This window comes from Eubalaena glacialis, chromosome 10, assembly GCF_028564815.1.
Source record: "Eubalaena glacialis isolate mEubGla1 chromosome 10, mEubGla1.1.hap2.+ XY, whole genome shotgun sequence".
Taxonomy (NCBI): Eukaryota; Metazoa; Chordata; class Mammalia; order Artiodactyla; family Balaenidae; genus Eubalaena; species Eubalaena glacialis.
The window spans coordinates 42714069-42733159 of NC_083725.1; positions in this window are offsets into that span (position 1 = coordinate 42714069).

Sequence of the window (19091 nt, forward strand, 5' to 3'; positions counted from 1 at the left end):
CCAACTGGAAAATATTGACCTACCAGGGGAAGATAAATTATATATGTCAAGGAGGATACAGAACCTGGCTTACATGTACTGCCAAGAAATAGAAGAGTATGACTGAGAGGAAATCTTGAGGGTCCTAGATCAAGGGGATGGAATATAAAGCTAGATTATGAAAAATTTGTCAACATGAAGAATTTTCCTATGACATTCTGTGGACATAAGAGATAATGCTTATAAACAGCTGGCATTTCTATTTGAAAGCTTAGAGAAAAATATTCCTCATTAAATACAGCAGAGATGCTATCGATACAACTTCCTTCTTCCAACAAATGAGAAAAGTGGGCATGCTAGAGTGTGTCTTTTATACAGGAAGAGAAAAGTCACTAGCTTCCCATGCTCCTTAGTATACTTCATTTACCAAGGCAATAAAGACTATAGCACAGGGGGTAAAAAAAAAAAAGAAGGCACAATCTGTTTACAGGACATATATTAAGTTAACCTTAAAACTGCATTCCAATATACATTAGGTGCAGACAAATACTGTTTGGTTCCACTTACATGAGATACCTAGGATAGTCAAATTCGTAGAGTCAGAAAGTACACTAGTAGATGCCAGGGGCCAGGGGGGTGGGGATGTGGGGAGGGGGAATGGGGTGTTAGTGTTTAATTGGGACATAATTTTAGTTTAGGAAAGTGAAAAATTCGGGAGATGGATGATGGTGAGAGTTGCATAACAATGGGAATATACTTAGTGCCACTGAACTGTACAGTTAAATATGGTTAAAATAGTATGTTTTATATTATGTGACTTTCACTACAATAAAAAAAAACATTAAAAAAAAAAGAAAAGGATACACTGGTAGGGGAGCACTGGCATCACTGAGAGCTCAGACATGCTGTCAGAACTTGGATCCCTAGTAGTGCTGTGGATTATAGGATCCTGGAATAGCTGAGGCCAGGTGGCAACATTTTACCATCAAAGGCAAGGCAAAAAGGTGTACTAGACACTATCATGCTTCACTCAGATGTCCTCTTTTTCAGGCATAAGTTTCCCCAGTTGCTGAGAATATTGGTTAGTATTGGCACATAGCTGTGTCCCTTGGTCTCAGGGAACTGTATCGTTCAAGGTTAAACTACTTTGCCCAGCAGACAAGATTCTGCCAATGATTGGCTGATAGGAGGGCATCTAAAAGTCTGATCCTTTTGACTGAATTTGGGACAATTCTGAAGAGTCCTTTCTGCTTCAGAACAACCTGTTGGATTGGTTTAAGTCTCGTTTGCAACTTCATTGATGACGGGCTACCATAATCCTAACCAGGTAAGATACCTAAAGCAGTTGCCACACTGGTTGTGGTATCTTTGCTAGAGCAGATTAACACTGCTCTGCCTACATGGTATGTGACTATTGATTTGGTAAATGCATTCTTTTACTTATCCATCATGAAGGAAGATCAGAAACAGATTGTACTCATAAGGGAAAGTCAACAGTACACTTTCAAAATCTTACTTCAAGGCTCTGTTAATTCTACTATTTGTCATAAGTTAGTCCAAAGGGACCTCAATTATCTGGAAATTCTGCGGAAGACCATTGTTCCCTTATATTGATTACATTATGTTAATGGGATCTGATGAACAAGAACTGGCAAATATTCTGGATGCTTTGGTAAAGCATTTGTGCTCCAGAAGGTAGGAGAAAAACCCTACAAAAATTCAGGGACATACCACATTATTGAAGTGTTTCGGGGTTTATGGTCTTGGGTATACCTTTGTATCCCTTCCAGAATGTGGCACAATTACTGTACCTTGTACTTTCTACCCTTAAGGAAGAAGCAGAAAGTTTGGTAGGCTCTTTGGGTTTTGTGGTCCACATATTCTACACGGTTACTTTAATGCTCAACTTACATGGTGAAATGCTTCTCATTTTGAGAAGGACTCAGATCAAGATCGGGAAAGGACACTGCAGCACATCTAGTTTGCAATATAAGCAGTTTTGCTACTAGGGATATAAAATTTAGCAGATCCTATATAATTTAGCAGATGCTAGAGTGGTAAAGAAAGATGCTGTTTGGAGTTTCTGGCAAGACCAAATAGGAGAAACACAGTACAGTCTCATAAAGTTCTAGAGTAAGGACAAACCTTATACAGTTTATAACTACTATACACCATTCAAACAGCCTTGACATGTTACTGGGCCCTAAGAGAAACTGAGCATTTCACCATGGGGACTAAGTGACCATGAATCTGAAACTGCCCATCATGATTTGAGTGCTGCCAGATACACCAAGTCATAAAGTCAGGTAAATGAGAAGCTATTCATCGTATAATGGGAGTGGTACATGGTAAGGCTTGTGCAGAAGGCACAAGTAAACTACATGAATAACTGGCCCAGATAACCATCACATGACACTATTGTTGATGCTTCTTTTCAGCCTAAATTTATATAAAAAGGGTAGGGAGAGAGTCCCCTATGAACAGATGATGAAGGAAGAAAAGGGTAAACCCAATCACATTTAGGTTGGCTGAAAAGGGACAACTGATTCATTATAGTTCCCCTCGAGGTGGCTCTGAAAAGCAGTAGTGAGGTGAAATCTTCCTAGTTGGCAGAGCTGTGTGTGGAGAGAAAATTGGCCCAAGGCATGAGTATACATGTGTACTTGGGTGACGGTGACTAGCTTAACAGGTTTTCCAGGGACCTGAAAGGAGAAAAATTGGAAAATGAAGGACAAAGGATATTTGGGAAGAGACATGGTAATGAACCTATGGAAGCGAACACAAAGTGTGAGGATATTTTTGTTGTAATTTAATGACCACCAGAAAGTATACAATTCAGAAAACTAAACTACCAAGTGGAGGAAATGACTCAGAAGCTATCTACTAGTCTCTGTCCTTGGTCACTCCAATGCCTGTGCTCAGGCACTATCCAATGAGCTCAGGCACTGGAAAGCTTTTAGTTACAGGGAAGTTCCCTTCAACCCCCTGGCACTGCACTCCCCCAGGTAGATCAAAACCAGTGATTGACTGACATGAAATTACAAAGGGGTACAGCCTCCTCTCCTTAATGTGAGACCAAATCTGTGTTGCTGTTTGCATTCCAGAGCTTCTCCATGGGATCAAACTAAACCTAGTCTTCAGACAAGAACTCATTCTTGCTTGGTTATTTTCTCCACCTTATCTTTCTTCTCTCATCCTACTTCTCCTGAGAATATTCCTTCAATAAATAATTTTAACAAAAATCCTGGTCTCAGGCTGATTCTAGGGACTCTAACCTAGGACAGGAGCCATCAGCATAATAGTGGTATTTGGAGCCATGCGTGCTAATGAGATCACCTAAGAAGGATGCAGAGCAAGAACAACTCTGGAGAATAACAATAGTTAAAGAACAGTAATAGAAGAAACACCTAGATGCTGAGAAGTAGGAAGTAAACCAAGAGGGTGTCACAGAAGCCAAAAAGGAACGTTTCAAGAAAGAAAAAAGTAGTTGAAGTGTCAAGTGGGAAGAAAGCTGTAGCAGATGGTATTAGTGCCCTCGCCAGATTTACTGGATTCTCTTTCACTTTAGAGTTTTGCCCTTGGACAATTAGAGGGGACTTGCCTTCAGGGCCTGGTAGTTACCGCAGTGTCTGTTGGGGGTGAAGTACAAAATCTCCAATCCTTTGCTTTCCAATAGAACAAACTCTGCAGTACAATTTATGTTTCAGAGCTTCCTGTGGGGTCAGGTGGAGGCTAGTCTTGCTTAACCTCTTCCATTTTCCTATCCTAGTTCCCTCACTCCCTTATAGACTCCTCCTGAGAGCTTGGGCTCCTTAGAAATCAAGTTTTAGATTCTGATTCAGATAATTTTTTAAAGGATTGCTAAGACAAGACTTAAAAGAAAGTAAGTGTTTTTAGGATTTGGAAAGTAGGATATAACTTGTAAAAGCAGGGCAAAAGTCTGATTAGACTGGCTAGAGGAATAAATGGAAGGTGAGTTACAGAAGTCAATGAATTTAGACAAATATACCAAGCATTCTGTTGTGAAACTAAGCAGAACCATAAGGGTAGAGAGATTTGGGGATGAAGTAAAGAGAGGGTGTATGCCTGCACATGTGTGTGTGCATAAGGGTGCATGTAGGTGTTTTAAGATGTCAGATTCTTGAGCATTCTATGTTTAAAGAAAATAACCAACAAAAGGGAGAAATTAACAATCATGGAAAAGAGGTGGAACCAGTGTCACTGAACACCTGTGTGACTCTCATAAAAGTGTATGTGATTAAAAACAACAAACTTGGAATAAAGGATGAATGGAAGCATATTTTATTTTTATATCTAGTAAAAGTTCTTGTAGTATAAAGCCTCAAGTACTCAGATGCAACCAAACGTCCTGAATAGATAATAATGATAATTTTCAGTAAATTGGTGAAGAGGACCTTAAGAATAATAGGTTGCTGATTGCCTGACTTGTGCCATATTAAATATATTTCTTGTTGTTAGGTATCAGATGTGATAAACTATATGGCAAGTGATGAATGCTATTTTAAGAGTTTACCAATTACTTAAAAGCAGACTGATAATATAATCAAAATGGAATGGATGAAGGCAACAAAAATATGGATATGGAAAAAGGAACTAAATGAGAATTTGAATGTTTTAAATTCAATTAACATAAAATCATAAGTAGGCTGTGTGGTAGGGGCTACTAAAAAGTTTAGACAATGTGCCTTGTCTCAATGATATTATAATTCTTATCATATACTTGAAATCCTTATTGAAAAGTCTAAAAGTTATTTATAGCAGCACAGGCTCATCATGTAAATTTTTCCACTTATTTTTCCATCTGCAATTGCCAACTGTCCACAAATGTCATTCATATTCTTTTCCATTTTCTCCTTGTTATTTTTCAAAGAGTCTGTCTTCTTAGCTCCAGGAACTCTCACCTATTTGCACATTTTCATCTGTTGGATCAATTCAGGGAGTTTGCAGATTGGCAAATCTTCATCATACTCAGCTTATCCTCTCTGCTACCATAAATGCAAGTAGATATTTAAGCCTTGGCTCCAAGGCCAAGGATGTCATGCTATCATCCAGTCTGAGATGTGACAAGAACTATTAACTTCATGAGGATCCCTTCTGTAATCTTTATACCCCAGGATGTCAATTCATTTTTGTTTTCTCCTTGGCATTTCTATTATGTTTTATTTAGAGAAGCAAGTGTGAAGAGTTAAAAGGCATCTGGTTCTCAAGCTTCTGGAAATTGCTTGACCTGAAATATTAAGTTTTGTACTTTGCTTTGTGGGTCAGCTGATTTAGACTCTGTCAGACCCCAGAGGGTTAGTCATTTTAAAGGTCACATGCCATCCAGTGGGACTGTCCTGTCAGCTTTCCCCCTTTCCTGCTACCATCTCAATACAGAGGTCAGTCAGTGTGGCCTGGATTGGAGATGACTTTTCTATGACAGTCAGGTCTTGTAACTGTTTTCCTTATTTACACTTTATAACAAAAATAATAATTGGTGAGTGTGAAATTTTGTAAAGATAACCCTTCTGCTACGGGTTCATCCAGAAGCCTTTTGTTGCTAAACGTTTTTACTCACTTTGTTACTACCAGGAACAGCTAATGCTCTGTCACTGACTCTGTGGTCCCTTTCTAAATCCCTTGGTTTCCAGAAGTCATTAGTAGTTATTTTCAGAAAACTGTATGGATAAAAACCTTCCATGCATAAAAAAAATTCATGGGAGGTGCTACCTAAATGAAACCACAATGTCAGGAATTCTAGATTTTCAGCTTGCCAGAAAAGCAGACACATTTTCAGAGTTACTCAAAATATTAATGTATGCTAAAACTTCAGTCTGATGAATCTAGGTAAATATGGCCCCCAAATAGCCAAGCAGAAGATGTAATAATTCTGCAAAACCCATTTGCCTTTTGCACTTTTCCCTCTGCCTTATCCTTACGCCTCTCTCTTTTCCTTGTCAGTTGTACTCCTGCTTTAACCAACTTATGTAGTCCCTGAATCAAATAAATGTTGTTCCTTCCTCATCGTCAGAGACCTAGAGTATAATGAAGGTGGGGAGCAGTATTATGTTCATAAATAACCACAGGACAACGTATTAAATGTTCTGAAAACAGTAAATATAAGGTGCTCTATATTGAGGATGAGACTATCAAAGAAGAGAAATTAAACTCAGATTGTGAGGATGTAGGGACAAAACTGAGCTTGTGTTCCTCTGCATTCTCCTTCTGTATGGAAAACTCTGCTGCTCACTTAGGCTTTCAAACTTCTTTTAGGCTTTCACCATGGAAGTCCAACCCATCAGCAAAGCTTGTAGATCTATCTCCTTAAGCACTGGCCTCTTCTCCCCATTTCTTCTCTCACTATTCTTAAAGCTCCTCTCTTTAGTTTTTAGAAGTCACAAAAACGCTTTCCAAAATCATGTTTCCTAAATCTAGAATGCCCTTCATCGATTGCTTGATTAGGTTTTCCTCCTCCAATAAGAGTATTTGCTCTTGGAGGGCAGGGGCTGTGAAAGAACAAGTGACTTCTTAGCTGAGTGTGTAAGAATAGCTGGGAGTTTCACATCAGATGTGTGAAAGAAGGCAGAGGCATGGAAGAGTACCAAGTAATTTGGAAGGTTTAGGAGGTTTGCTTCAATTCTTCTGTTAAGGGTTGGACTACTGAGAGAACAGACATAATTGGAAAACTGCAAGTAGCTTTGTGTAGTAGTCTATGTTGGGGAAATTGCAGAAGTGACATTGGAGGAGATTTAGTAAACAACAAAATCATTTATAGCAGGCCAAACACTTTAACATTTTCCAATTAAAAATCAATCTTCCATACACCATGATCAAGTGGGGTTTATCCCAGGAATGCAAAGATTCTTCAATATATGCAAATCAATCAATGTGATACACGATATTAACAAACTGAAGGAGAAAAACCATATGTTCATCTCAATAGATGCAGAGAAAGCTTTCAACAATATTCAACACCCATTTATGATAAAAACACTCCAGAAAGTAGGCGTAGAGGTAACTTACCTCAACATAATAAAGGTCATATATGACAAACCCACAGCCAACATCATCCACAATGGTGAAAAACTGAAAACATTTCCACTAAGATCAGGAACAAGACAAGGTGGCCCACTCTCACCACTATTATGCAACATAGTTTTTGAAGTCTTAGCCACAGCAATCAGAGAAGAAAAAGAAAATAAAAGGAATCCAAATTGGAAAAGAAGAAGTAAAGCTGTCACTGTTTGCAGATGACATGATACTATACATAGAGAATCCTAAAGATGCTAGAAAAAAACTACTAGAGCTAATCAATGAATTTAGTAAAGTAGCAGGATACAAAATAAATGCACAGAAGTCTCTTGCATTCCTATAGACTAATGATGAAAAATCTGAAAGTGAAATTAAGAAAACACTCCCATTTACCATTGCAACAAAAAGAATAAAATATCTAGGAATAAACCTACCTAAGGAGACAAAAGACCTTTATGTAGAAAATTATAAGACACTGATGAAAGAAATTAAAGATGATACAAATAGATAGAGAGATATGCCATGTTCTTGGATTGGAAAAATCAATATTGTGAAAATGACTATATTACACAAAGCAATCTACAGATTCAATGCAATCCCTATAAAATTACCAATGGCATTTTTCAGAGAACAAGAACAAAAAATTTCACAATTTGTATGGAAACACAAAGGAACCCGAATATCCAAAGCACTCTTGAGAAAGAAAAATGAAGGTGGAGGAATCAGGGTCCTGACTTCAGACTATACGACAAAGCTACAGTAAGCAAGACAGTATGGTACTGGCACAAAAATAGAAATATAGATCAATGGAACAGGATAGAAAGCCCAGAGATAAACCCACACACATATGGTCACCTTATCTTTGATAAAAGAGGCAAGAATATACAATGGAGAAAAGACAGCCTCTTCAATATGTGGTGCTGGGAAAACTGGACAGGTACATGTAAAAGAATGAAACTAGAACACTCCCTAACACCACACACAAAAATAAATTCAAAATGGATTAAAGACCTAAATGTAAGGCCAGACACTATCAAACTCTTAGAGGAAGACATAGGCAGAACACTCTATGACCCAAATCACATCAAGATCCTTTTTGACCCACCTCCTAGAGAAATGGAAATAAAAACAAAAATAAACAAATGGGACCTAATGAAACTTCAGAGCTTTTGCACAGCAAAGGAAACCATAAACAAGACAACCCTCAGAAGGGAGAAAATATTTGCAAATGAAGCAACTGACAAAGGATTAATCTCCAAAATTTACAAGCAGCTCATGCAGCTCAATATCAAAAAAAACAAACAACCCAATCCAAAAAAGGGCAGAAGACATAAATAGACATTTCTCCAAAGAAGATATACAGATTGCCAACAAACACATGAAAGGATCCTCAACATCACTAATCATTAGAGAAATGCAAATCAAAACCACAGTGAGGTATCACCTCACACCAGTCAGAATGACCATCATCAAAAAATCTACAAACAATAAATGCTGGAGAGGGTGTGGAGAAAGGGGAACACTCTTGCAAAGTTGGTGGGAATGTAAATTGATACAGCCACTATGGAGAACAATATGGCGTTTCCTTAAAATCTAAAAATAGAACTACCATACGACCCAGCAATCCCACTACTGGGCATAGACCTTGAGAAAACCATGATTCAAAAAGAGTCATGTACCACAATGCTCATTGCAGCTCTATTTACAATAGCCAGGAAATGGAAGCAACCTAAGTGTCTATCGATACGTGAATGGATAAAGAAGATGTGGCACATATATACAATGGAATATTACTCAGCCATAAAAAAAACTGAAATTGAGTTACTTGTAGTGAGGTGGATGGACCTAGAGTCTGTCATACAGAGTGAAGTAAGTCAAAAACAGAAAAATAAACATCGTTTGCTAAAACACATATATATGCAATCTAAAAAGAAAAGAAAAAAATGGTCATGAGGAACCTAGGGGCAAGAGGGGAATAAAGACGCAGACCTACTAGAGAATGGACTTCAGGACATGGGGAGGGGGAAGGGTAAGCTGGCACAGTGAGAGAGTGACATGGACATATATACACTACCAAATGTAAAGCCGATAGCTAGTGGGAAGCAACGGCATAGCACAGGTAGATCAGCTCGGTGCTTTGTGACTGCATAGAGGGGTGGTATAGGGAGGGTGGGAGGGAGGGAGAAGCAATAGGGAAGAAATATGGGGATATATGTGTATGTATAACTGATTCACTTTGTTATAAAGCAGAAACTAACACACCATGGTAAAGCAATTATAATCCAATAAAGATGTTTTAAAAAAAATCAATCTGCCACTCATTATTTTATTTATTTTATTTTTTGTGAATTTCATTTCATGTATTTTTTATACAGCAGGTTCTTATTAGTTATCCATTTTATACATATTAGTGTAATACCATATTTAGAAAGTAGTAGCAATTCCTTTTGTATCTCATCTTTTTTTTCCTTTGAATTTTTTTTAAAGTGTTTATTGAATTTGTTACAGTATTGCTTCTGTTTTATATTTTGGTTTTTTGGCCGCAAGTCATGTGGGATCCTATCTCCTTAACCAGGGATCAAACCCTCAACCCCTCAACTGGAAGGCGAAGTCCCAATCACTGGACCACTGGGGAAGTCCCCCTTTCTTTGAATTTTTGAATTTTATTTAATTAATTTTTTTATAGAGCAGGCTCTAATTAGTCATCAATTTAAAATACATCAGTGTATACATGTCAATCCCAATCGCCCAATTCATCACACCACCACCACCAACCCCCTGCCGCTTTCCCCCCTTGGTATCTATACGTTTGTTCTCTACATCTGTGTCTCAATTTCTGCCCTGCAAACCGATTCATCTGTACCATTTATCTAGGTTCCACATATATGCGTTAATACACAATATTTGTTTTTCTCCTTCTGACCTACTTCACTCTTTATGACAGTCTCTAGAGCCAGCCACGTCTCAACAAATGAGCCAATTTTGTCCCTTTTTATGGCTCAGTAATATTCCATTGTATATATGTGCCACTACTCCTTTATCCATTCGTCTGTTGATGGGCATTTAGGTTGCTTCCATGATCTGGGTATTGCAAATAGTGCTGCAATGAACATTGGGGTGCATGTGTCTTTTTGAATTATGGTTTTCTCTGGGTATATGCCCAGTAGTGGGATTGCTGGATCATATGGTAATTCTCTTTTTAGTTTTTTAAGAAACCTCCATACTGTTCTCCATAGTGGCTGTATCAATGTACAGTCCCACCAAAAGTTCAAGAGGGTTCCCGTTTCTCCACACCCTCTCCAGCACTTGTTGTTTGTAGATTTTCTGATGATGCCCATTCTAACTGGTGTGAGGTGATACCTTATTGTAGTTTTGATTTGCATTTCTCTAATAATTAGTGATGTTGAGCAGCTTTTCATGTGCTTCTTGGCCATCTGTATGTCTTTTTAGGAGAAATGTCTATTTAGGTTTTCTGCCCATTTTTGGATTGGTTTTCTTTTTTTAATATTGAGCTGCATGAGCTGTTTATATATTTTGGAGATTAATCCTTTGTCCATTGATTCATTTGCAAATATTTTCTCCCATTCTGAGGGTTGTTTTTTCGTCTTGTTTATGATTTCCTTTGGTATGCAAAAGCTTTGAAGTTTCATTAGGTCCCATTTGTTTATTTTTGTTTTTATTACTATTACTCTAGGAGGTGGATCAAAAAAGATCTTGCTGTGATTTATGTCAAAGAATGTTCTTCCTGTGTTTTCCTCTAACAGTTTTATAGTGTCCATCCTTACATTTAGGTCTCTAATCCATTTTGAGTTTATTTTTGTGTACGGTGTTAAGGAGTGTTCTAATTTCATTCTTTTACATGTAGCTGTCCAGTTTTCCTAGCACCACTTATTGAAGAGGCTGTCTTTTCTCCATTGTATATCCTTGCCTCCTTTGTCATAGATTAGTTGACCATAAGTGCGTGGGTTTATCTCTGGGCTTTCTATCTTGTTCCATTGATCTATGTTTCTGTTTTTGTGCCAGTACCATATTGTCTTGATTACTGTAGCTTTGTAGTATAGTCAGAAGTCAGGGAGTCTGATTCTTCCAGCTTCACTTTTTTCCCTCAAGACTGCTTTTGCTATTCGGTGTCTTTTGTGTCTCCATACAAATTTTATGATTTTTTGTTCTAGTTCCGTAAAAATTGTTATTGGTAATTTGATAGGGATTGCATCGAATCTGTAGATTGCTTTGCGTAGTATAGTCATTTTCACAATATTGATTCTTCCAATCAAGAACATGGTATATCACTCCATCTGTTGGTATCATCTTTAATTTCTTTCATCAGTGTCTTATAGTTTTGTGCATACAGGTCTTTTGTCTCCCTAGGTAGGTTTATACCTAGGTATTTTATTCTTTCTGTTGCAATGATAAATAGGAGTGTTTCCTTAATTTCTCTTTCAGATTTTTCATCATTAGTGTATAGGAATGCATGAGATTTCTGGGCATTAATTTGGTTTCCTGCAACTTTACAAAATTCATAGATTAGGTCTAGTAGTTTTCTGGTGGCATCCTTAGGATTCTCTATGTATAGCATCATGTCATCTGCAAACAGTGACAGTTTTACTTCTTCTTTCCAAGTTGTATTCCTTTTATTTCATTTTCTTCTCTGATTGCTGTGGCCAAGACTTCCAAAACTAAGTTGAATAATAGTGGTGAAAGTGGACATCCTTGTCTTTTTCCTGATCTTAGAGGAAATGCTTTCAGTGTTTCACCATTGAGAATGATGTTTGTTGTGGGTTTGTCATATATGGTCTTTATTAGGTTGAGGTAGCTTCCCTCTATGCCCACTTTCGGGAGGATTTTTTGCGTAAATGGGTGTTGAATTTTGTCAAAAGCCTTTTCTGTATCTATTGAGATGATAATATGGTTTTTATTCTTCAATTTGTTAATATGTTGTATCACATTGACTGATTTGTATATATTGAAGAATCCTTGCATCCCTGAGATAAATCCCACTTGATCATGGTGTATGATCCTTTTAACGTGTTGTTGGATTCTGTTTGCTAGTATTTTGTTGAGGATTTTTGCATCTATATTTATCAGTGATATTGGTCTGTAATTTTCTTTTTTTTGTAGTATCTTTGTCTGGTTTTGGTGTCAGGGTCATGGTGGCCTCATAGAATGTGATTGGGGGTATTCCTTCCTCGGCAATTTTTTGGAAGAGTTTGAGAAGGATAGGTGTTAGCTCTTCTCTAAATGTTTGATAGAATTCACCTGTGAAGCCATCTGGTCCTGGACTTTTGTTTGTTGGAAGATTTTTAATCACAGTTTCAATTTCATTACTTGTGATTGGTCTGTTCGTATTTTCTGTTTCTTCCTGGTTCAGTCTTGGAAGGTTATACCTTTCTAAGAATTTGTCCATTTCTTCCAGGTTGTCCACTTTATTGGTATAGAGTTGCTTGTAGTAGTCTCTTAAGATGCTTTGTATTTCTGTGGTGTCTGTTGTAACTTCTCCTTTTTCATTTGTAATTTTATTGATTTGAGTCCTCTCCCTCTTTTTCTTGATGAGTCTGGCTAATGGTTTATCAATTTTGTTTGTCTTCTCAAAGAACCAGCTTTTAGTTTTATTGATTTTTGCTATTGTTTTCTTTGTTTCTATTTCATTCATTTCTGCTCTGATCTTTATGATTTCTTTCCTTCTGCTAACTTTGGGTTTTGTTTGTTCTTCTTTCTCTAGTTCCTTTAGGTGTAACAATAGATTGTTTATTTGAGATTTTTCTTGTTTCTTGAAGTAGGCTTGTATAGCTATAAACTTCCCTCTTAGAACTGCTTTTGCTGCATCCCATAGGTTTTGGATCATCATGTTTTCATTTTCATTTGTCTCTAGTTATTTTTTGATTTCCTCTTTGATTTCTTCAGTGATCTCTTGGTTATTTAGTAACGTATGGTTTAACCTCCATGTGTTTTTGTTTTTTACCTTTTTTCCCTGTAATTCATTTCTAATCTCATAGCATTGTTGTCAGAAAAGATGCTTGATGTGATTTCAATTTTCTTAAGTTTACTGAGGCTTGATTTGTGACCCAAGATGTGATCTATCCTGGAGTATATTCCATGCGCACTTGAAAGAAAGTGTAATCTGCTTTTTTTGGATGGAATGTCATATAAATATCAGTTAAATCTATCTGGTCTATTGTGTCATTTAAAGCTTCTGTTTCCTTATTTATTTTCATTTTGGATGATCTTTCCATTGGTGTAAGTGAAGTGTTAAAGTCCCCCCCACACAACTATTATTGTGTTACTGTCGTTTTCCTCTTTTAAGGTTGTTAGCCGTTGTCTTATGTATTGTGGCGCTCCTATGTTGGGTACATAAGTATTTATAATTTTTATATCTTCTTCTTGGATTGGTCCCTTGATCATTATGTATTGTCCTTTGTTGTCTCTTGTAACATTCTTTATTTTAAAGTCTATTTTTTCTGATATGTGTATTGTCACTCCAGCTTTCTTTTGATTTCCATTTGCATGGAATATCTTTTTCCATCCCCTCACTTTTAGTCTGTATGTTTGCCTAGGTCTGAAGTGGGTCTCTTGTAGACAGCATATATATGTGTCTTCTTTTTGTATCCATTCAGCAAACCTGTGTCTTTTGCTTGGAGAATTTAATCCATTCACGTTTAAGGTAATTTCTATACATATGTTCCTATGACCATTTTCTTAATTGTTTTGGGTTTGTTTTTGTAGGTCCCTTTCTTCTCTTGTGTTTTCCCACTTAGAGAAGTGCCTTTAGCATTTGTTGTAGAGCTGGTTTGGTGGTGCTAAATTCTCTTACCTTTTGCTTGTCTGAAAAGCTTTTGATTACTCCACTGAATCTGAATGAGATCCTTGCTGGGTAGAGTAATCTTGGTTGTCCTTGCTGGGTAGAGTAATCTTGGTTGTAAGTTCTTCCCTTTCATCACTTTGAAAATGTCATGTCACTCCCTTCTGCCTTGTAGCGTTTCTTCTGAGAAATGAGCTGTTAACCGTATGGGAATTCCCTTGTATGTTATTTGTCGTTTTTCCCTTGTTGCTTTCAATAATTTTTCTTCTTCTTTAATTTTTGCCAATTTGGTTACTATGTGTCTCAGCATGTTTCTCCTTGGTTTTATCCTGTATGGGATTCTCTGTGCTTTCTGGGCTTCGGTAGCTATTTCCTTTCTCATGTTAGGGAAGTTTTTAACACTAATCTCTTCAAATATTTTCTTGGGTCCTTTCTCTCTCTCTTGTCCTTCTGGGACACATATAATGTGAATGTTGTTGCATTCAATGTTGTCCCAGAGGTCTCTTAGGCCGTCTTCATTTCTTTTCATTCTTTTTTCTTTATTCTGTTCCGCAGCAGTGAATTCCGCCTTTCTGTCTTCCAGGTCACTTATCCGTTCTTCTGCCTCAGTTATTCTGCTATTGATTCCTTCTAGGGTAGTTTTCATTTCAGTTATTGTATTGTTCATCTCTGTTCTTTAATTCTTCTAGATCTTTGTTAAACATTTCTTGCATCTTCTCGATCTTTGCCTCCATTCTTTTCCTGGGGTCCTGGATCATCTTCACTATCATTATTCTGAATTCTTTTTCTGGAAGGTTGCCTATCTCCACTTCATTTAGTTGTTTTTCTGGGGTTTTATCTTGTTCCTTCATCTGGTACATAGCTCTCTGCCTTTTCCTCTTGTCTATCTTTCTGTGAATGTGGGTTTTGTTCCACAGGCTGCAGGATTGTAGTTCTTCTTGCTTCTGCTGTCTGCCCTCTGGTGGATGAGGCTATCGAAGAGGTGTGAGCAAGTTTTCTGATGGGATGGACTGGTGGTGGGTAGAGCTGGGTGTTGCTCTGGTGGGAAGGGCTCAGTAAAATTTTAATCTGCTTGTCTGCTGATGGTTGGGGCTGGGTTCACTCCTTGCTTGTTGTTGGCCTGAAACAACCCAACACTGGGGCCTACCTGGGCTTTCTGGTGGGGCTAATGGCGGACTGTGGGAGGGCTCACGCCAAGGAGTACTTCCCAGAACTTCTGCTGCCAGTGTCCTTGTCCTCATGGTGAGACACAGCCACCCCCCGCCACTGCAGAAGACCCTCCAACACTAGCAGGTAAGTCTGGTTCAGTCTCCTATGAGGTCACTGCTCCTTCCCCTGGGTCCCGATGAGCACACTACTTTGTGCATGCCCTCCAAGAGTGGAGTCTCTTTTTCCCCCAGTCCTGTCAGAGTCCTGCAATCAAATCCCGCTAGTTTCCAAAGACTGATTCACTAGGAATTCCTCCCTGTCTTGCCGGATCCCCAGGTTGGGAGTCCTGACGTGGGGCTCAGAACCTTCACTCCAGTGGGTGGGCTTCTGTGGTAAAAGTGTTCTCCAATTTGTGAGTCACCCACCCAGCAGTTATGGGATTTGATTTTATTGTGATTGCGCACCTCCTACCCTCTCATTGTGGCTTCTCCTTTGTTTTTGGATGGGGGGTATCTTTTTTGGTGAGTTGCAGTGTCTTCCTGTTGATGATTGTTCAGCAGTTAGTTGTGATTCTGGTGTTCTCGCAAGAGTGAGTGAGAGCACGTCTTTCTACTCTGCCATCTTGGTTCCTCCTCACTCATTATCTTTAGCTGTGTTTCTCAATCTTGAGTAATATAGAAATTCCATATATAGGGAAATAGTTTTCAAGGACCTTGTTATTAAATATTATATTTCTTAAAAACGTAAAGACATAAAACTGTTGTAAACTCTTCATAATTGAATTCTTTCATGTGTATCAAACAAAAACAAATTTATAAATTAAACAAAAACAAGACTAAAAGCCTTATAAAGTCAAATTAATGTCAGGAATTTTAAACAATGATTGGTATTGCAACAAAAAATAAAATACCTAGGAATAAACCTACCTATGGAGGTAAAAGATCTGTACTCAGAAAACTGTAGGACACTCATGAAAGAAATAAAAGATGACACAAACAGATGGAGAGATACACCATGTTTGTGGATTGGAAGAGACAATATTGTGAAAATGACTATATTACCCAAAGCAATCTACAGATTCAATGCAATCCCTATCAAATTACCAATGGCATTTTTTCCAGAACCAGAACAAAAAATATTAAAATTTGTATGGAGACACAAAAGACCCTAAATAGCCAAAGAAATCTTGAGGGAAATAAATGGAGCTGAAGGAATCAGACTCTCTCACTTCAACCTGTACTACAAAGCTACAGTAATCAAAAGAGTAAGGTACTGGCACAAAACAGAAATATAGATCAATGGAACAGGATAGAAAGCCCAGAGATAAACCCATGCACCTATGCTCAACAAATCTATGAAAAAGGAGGCAAGGATATACAATGGAGAAAAGACAGTCTCTTCAATAAGTGGCACTGGGAAAAGTGGACAACTACATGTAAAAGAATGAAATTAGAACACTCCCTAACACCATACACAAAAATAAATTCAAAATGGATTCAAGACCTAAATGTAAGACTGGACACTCTAAAACTCTTAGAGGAAAACATAGGAAGAACACTCTTTGACATAAATCACAGCAAGATCTTTTTTGATTCACCTCCTAGAGTAATGGAAATAAAAACAAAAATTAAAAAATGGGAGCTAATGAAATTTCAAAGCTTTTGCACAGCAAAGGAAACCATAAACAAGATGATAAGACAACTCTCAGAATGGGAGAAAATATTTACAATCGAATCAACGGACAAAGGATTAATCTCCAAAATATATAAACAGCTCATGCAGCTCGATATTAAAAAAAAAAACCCCAATCCCAAAATGGGCAGAAAACCTAAATAGACATTTCTCCAAAGAAGACATACAGATGGACAAGAAGCACATGAAAAGGTGCTCAACATCACTAATTATTAGAGTAATGCAAATCAAATCTACAATGAGGTATCACCTCACACCAGTTAGAATGGGCATTATCAGAAAATCTACAAACAACAAATGCTGGAGAGGGTGTGGAGAAAAGGGAACAATCTTGCACTGTTTGTGGGAATGTAAATTGATACAGCCACTATGGAGAACAGTATGGAGGTTCTTTAAAAAACTAAAAATAGAATTACTATATGATCCAGCAATCCCACTACTGGGTGTATACCCAGAGAAAACCATAATTCAAAAAGACACATGCATCCCAATGTTCATTGCAGCACTATTTACAATAGCCAGGTCATGGAAGCAACCTAAATGCCCATCGACTAATGAATGGATAAAGAAGATGTGGTACATATATACAATGGAATATTACTCAGCCATAAAAAAGAATGAAATTGGGTCATTTGTTGAGACGTGGCTGGATCTAGAGACTGTCAAACAGAGTGAAGTAAGTCAGAAAGAGAAAAACAAATATCATATATATGTGGAACCTAGAAAAATTGTACAGATGAACCGGTTTGCAGGGGAGAAATTGAGACACAGATGTAGAGAACAAACATATGGGCACCAAGTGGGGAAAGCGGCAGGGTGGTGATGGTGGTGGTGTGCTGAATTGGGCGATTGGGATTGACATGTATACACTGATGTGTATAAAATTGATGACTAATAAGAACCTGCTGTACAAAAAAATGAATAAAATAAAATTCAAAAATTCAAAAAAATATATAGAAAGAGGTTAGCACTTCCCCATTAATTTTATAAAATCAGCAGAAAGTAATGTCAAAAATCTGACAAAGACATTTAACATTTAAATATCAATCAGTGTAATTCATGATATTAACAGAATAAAGCAGAAAAACCAAGTGATTATTTCAATAATTGTAGAAAATCATTTGGCAAAATTTAAAAAATAATAGATAAGTAATAAGAACCTGCTGTATAAAAAATAAAATTAAAAAAAAAACCAGTGAGTGGTAGTTGGTAAAATTAAATTGCTAGTTTATTTTTTAATTTTAATTTTAATTTTATATTTTTTATTTATTTTATTTTTGTCTGTGTTGGGTCCTCGTTTCTGTGTGCAGGCTTTTCTCTGTTTGCGGTGAGCAGGGGCTACTCTTCTTTGCGGTGTGCGGGCTTTTATTGTGGTGGCTTCTCTTTCTGTGGAGCACAGGCTCTAGGCATGTAAGCTTCAGTAGTTGTGGCTCATGAGCTCTAGAGCGCAGGGTCAATAGTTGTGGCACACGAGCTTAGTTGCTCCACGGCATGTGGGATCTTCCTGGAACAGGGCTCAAAGCCATGTCTCCTGCATTGGCAGGTGGATTCTTAACCACTGGGTCATCAGGGAAGCCTTAAATTGCTAGTTTAAATTTAATAGTAGAAGGATGTACTTTCTGGCTCTCTGTCTATCTATCTATCTATCTCTCTATCTATCCATTCATTCATTTATTTATTCACTCATTCATTCTTTTTATTTGAACCCCAATAAACCATCCTCAGAGTGATCACCATGATTGGTGTCATTAATATACTTTTCAGTAAGGCTTTGGTTACTGATACATCATTTTGTGGGGCCAATGAATTGAATATGATATAGCAAAAAACAAAGCAAATTAAAGTAAAATAATTTTAATCACCATTTAGAGAACATTTTCCCCTTTAACCATAAGTTATTTTGTATAAGACAGGATCTGCCCAAGCAGCTGCTCTAAGTGATTATTCTACCCAGTGCTATGGAGTAGGTACCTTTGTGTTTAGAAATCTCTACTACCCCAAGCCACATGGTAACTCCATTCTTTCAAGACTTTCTTTAACTGAATCACAGTGGAACATTTGTTCATACCTTATAACATGATTTAGTCTTTACTTGGTGCCAACTCATCAATTACATAGTAAGTCTGCCAATGTTTTTTCCTCATTAGACTGTAACAATTAAATATATTACTATGATATATATGTTATTTTCCTGTTAAAATATCAATTAATTTAAAAGTTTTGTTAAAATGCTTTTGAATTTAAAATGTCTTTACTGCAAAAGAATTATTTTACAAAGTAAGGAAAAAATATTGTAAATGTACAATGGTATAGGTGGAAAAATTAGATTAGTTTGTCGGTCTCTGTTTCTCCAAGTATATTTTAAGCATTTGAAATTAGTGATAGAGATTTATCCAATTTTGATCATTTAAGTACTCAACAAATGTTTATTGAATGTTAACTA